Raw genomic sequence first — 3,988 nt, 5'->3', positions numbered from 1 at the left:
GCAGTGAGGAAATGAGGTGGATTAGTGCCAACTCTTACTCTTAAATTGCAGATATGTTCTGTTGGTCACAGTTTCAGGAAAGCACAAGTTCCCTTTTCCTAAAATACATTTCTCTGTTTGTAGCTCTCTCAAAGAGCTTGCCAGCAGAGTTTCTTGTATGAAGGGCACTTCTTTATTTTTTCCAGGTTCTTGGGTAGAGACATAAGCTTGCCAAAAGGAATTTATACCAAATTCAGTAATTTTTGCTTCTCTTTACTACCTAATGGGAAGGCTGCAGATGTGTTGCACTAAAATTATAACAAAGACCCCCACCTACACTCTTCAACCTCTCTCTTTGATAGAATATGTGTGCAGACCCAAAGGAAGGAAGCTTAGATATGGGAGATGATCCTGCTGTTTGAATTCCTATCTCTGATCAGTGTTCAGGTCTCACCTGTTAGGAAGATTGTTCATCTCACACCCATGCTAGGTTTCTGGGTCTGGTAACAGAACATGCTGAACTAATTTGCTGACCATAGAGTAGAGATGTGCACAATACTCATCCTGAATTTGTGTATCAGCTGAGTTTATGCCATGTCACCTTATTGTAGGGTCTTCACACCTTCCTTTGAAGTCTTGGTGACTGTTCTCAAACATGAGACTCACCTCACATGAAATAAACCTTATGGGGAATGCCTGCTTTGCAGGAACCTTTTTAATGACAACTAAGTGTTTAAAATCCACTACCTTCAGTTCTCCTAAACCAGCTCTGCTCTGTTTGCCTGTGGACCTTCCCTGTGGTTGTTGAGTATTTGTGGTGTGTGTTGTCCACCCCAGAGTTACCTGCCTTAGGGAGAACAGCAAATTAAGGTAGTGGAAGGGAAAGTTAAGGGACTTAGCTGGGGAAATCAGTTTGTTTCTTTTCCCATTTTAGAGGGAGACTTTTTCTACCTCTGACTCTATTGAGCAGAGACTGCTGCCTGCAGAAGAGCATCTCTGCAGAGAACAGTGCTGCCTTGCCCTTGACTGGAACTTACAGCTGCTACTGTCATAAAGTAATAACCAATATTAATCACCCTCAGTCTAGTTATATGAATGTCTTCCCTTTGGCTGAATTTCCATCTGTATGCACCTCCCAGCCTTCCACACCACAGAGGTGCCAGCTGGTTACTCAGTGTGGCTAATTACCTGAGCACCCTGCAGGACTGTGGCAGAGTATTGGTGGTCTCAGGGCAGTCCTATCAGGGTCCTCTCGGGCACAACTCATCCTGCCCACCTGAAATGAACCACCTTAGGAACTGGAAATCCCTAAGAGGGAATCAGATCCTTGAAGTTCCCCTGGGGCAACCTCTGGGTGCCCCTTTCCAGAGCCCCAGGCCCTGGGGGAACACAGGGCTGCCCTCAAGGGCATTCCTATGTTGGCACATAACCCACGTACCTATGCAAAGGAAGAAGCTGAGCTACAGCACAAAGGCATTTTGCATCTGGAGGACGTGTTCTCGATGCAGCAAAACATCTTTGTTATGAATGTAACATGTGTGGTACTCTTCCTCTGTTTGGCAGGAGATAAGAAAAACAGAAGCAATGCAAAAATGAAAACAAAATGGAGCACATAAGCATCGTGAAACAATTACAATGCTGCATCTCATTAGGATCTAAATCTGGGATTGCCAGTCTTGTTTTAAAACCAGTTTTGTTCAACACCCAGTGACAGAATTAAAAAGCTGACATATCTTGCTGTATTGTGGGCTGCAGTCACAGCTGGTGTAAATCAGAATAAAGTAATGAAGTCAATGGAGCTTCTCTGATTTACACTAGCTGAGGTTATGGCTCAATAAGGTTAGGCTTGCTTTCTAGGAGTGTTCAAGGAAGCCAACTTCTGTGTGTCCTGTGATGAAGTGGTTATTTATAATGGCCTTCAGTGTGGTTTGGAGCCAAATTTCCACATCAAAAGTAGCTTTATAAGAGATATCCTTACAGCGAGGTTCAGTGCAAAATCATGACTTCAGAAGCCAGCTTTCCTCATGCACTCAAGTATTTGATTTCAGCCTGAAAACCATTTGAGAGGCCAAGAAAAGCAGAGCCATTCCTGCCTACTTCCCCAGCTCTGCTTCATCTTTGAGTCGCCCGCATATCCAGCGGGCCCCGACCTACACTGCCCATTTATCAAGGCGAGTTACTCTAAGTGTCTGTTTATTTATGTTCAGAAATTCCCAGTAAGACAGACAAGTTTCATGCTCAACCTGAAAAATTGGGGAATGGGGGTGGAGTTCTTACCAGTTCCAGAGTGATTTGTTTGACTTGGCCACTAGTGCAAATAAAACACAATAACGTGTCCTGGAGTCACAGCGAGAGGTGGAGGTCACAAGAAAACAGATCATGTCTTTCACAGCTCCTCAGCTCCAGTGCACTGAGTTATGGCTCCTATTATTTACTTACTGGATTCTCCACCCTGTGTGCACGCTCCAAACATTCAAAAAGCAGCAGGTCTCTGCTTCAAAGGACTGACAGGCAAGTGAGAGAGAGGGGAAAATCTGTCCTGAAGCTACAGTAACCTCCTCCTCAGTTTGATCTGAAAGGTCAGATGTTCTCAGAGCCCTCGGCTGACTCCTGCCATCTGCTGAGCCAGCCTACAGTCCTGCACCTCTGTGTTCTCCTCTGCTGAGTTAAACTGCCAGACTCTCATGGCAAAGATGTTCCCAGCGCAGCCAAACCTGCTCAAGGTGGGCTTTTCCAGAGGGATATTGGTTTTTTTCTTAGGAGAACCCTGCTCCCTGCATGTCCAGCCTCAGTGTGATCTATCAGCTGTCCAGGAAACATCAAGGGCTCTTTCACTGATTTTGCTACTTTGAAACAGACTGATTTCTTTAGAACTTAGTGCTAAAAATGTGTGTCTTGATCTCAGTTGTTGAGATCCCAAAACAGGGCTGAAGCCTCTCGAAACCTCCTGAGTGGTTTCTGCATATCCTGTGGAGAATGCTGCCCTCTTCTACACACTCTTCAGTGGGTTTAATCCTCCAGGAGCTCTCTGGAGCTAAGGAGACAACTTTGTGGCAATGCTTCCAAAAAGGGGAACTTCTGAACTGCCAGCAACAGAGAACTCCACACACAGGCTGAACATCAAACACCAGTAAGAGCCTGCCTCACCTCTGAACCTCTTGGGAAGTACCACTTCCTCCTAAAAAGCACAGGATCATCCTCCTCTTTCATACCCTCAGGTTTTGCTTTTGGTCTCTTCTCTCTTCACAAAACATGTGATAAATATTTTCGCACTAAAAGCTGCAATCTCCTTTTCCAGGGAATGTTCCTGGTCCATCTTGGGAGGTGGTTGGAGAGCCCCATTCAGCACTGCAGTGATCACTCAGCCTCCCAAACCAGTTGGGATTTTTCTCAGTACCCAGGACACCAGCTGAGTGCTGTCTTTCTGGGTATTGAAATATCACTCATTTATTAAGTTTTTTCTGTGTAGATTTTTTTTTCTTTGCATTTGTGACTTAATATGGAGCCCAAGTGAAGCCAGAAAATCATTTCAGTATTAAACCCATCATGTTTGTTATTTGACATTTGGGTAGGCAGTTACACTAAAGCATCATAAATGCAAAACACTTCTGCTCCCCTCTACTTCTGTGCCTTGATCTAAAGACTGACTAATTCTTCCTAAAAATTTGTTGGGTTCACTTGTTACTTAAGACAAATAATTTTCTACTTACATATTTCACAAAGATCTATTTTTTTGGTTACATTACTTAACATTCTCCTCAGAAATACTCTCACAAACCATGCAAAGATCTACTATCACCTGTGTGCTATGATTTTTTTCTCAGCTTCTCCAGATGAAGCAAGTGTGAAGATAGATTTTTTTTCTTAGCCTGGATATTGTTCAGTTTTTAAAATGGTTGAGGACCCTCAGTCTTTCTGCTTTTTAACCCAAACCAAACAGAATTCCTACCTTTTTTATTATTATTTAATAACTTCAAGAAGTAGTTGTGTTTGGCTGTCTCAAAATCAA

This window comes from Haemorhous mexicanus, chromosome 3 (assembly GCF_027477595.1).
Source record: "Haemorhous mexicanus isolate bHaeMex1 chromosome 3, bHaeMex1.pri, whole genome shotgun sequence".
Taxonomy (NCBI): domain Eukaryota; kingdom Metazoa; phylum Chordata; class Aves; order Passeriformes; family Fringillidae; genus Haemorhous; species Haemorhous mexicanus.
Note: the sequence above shows the minus strand (reverse complement) of the source record.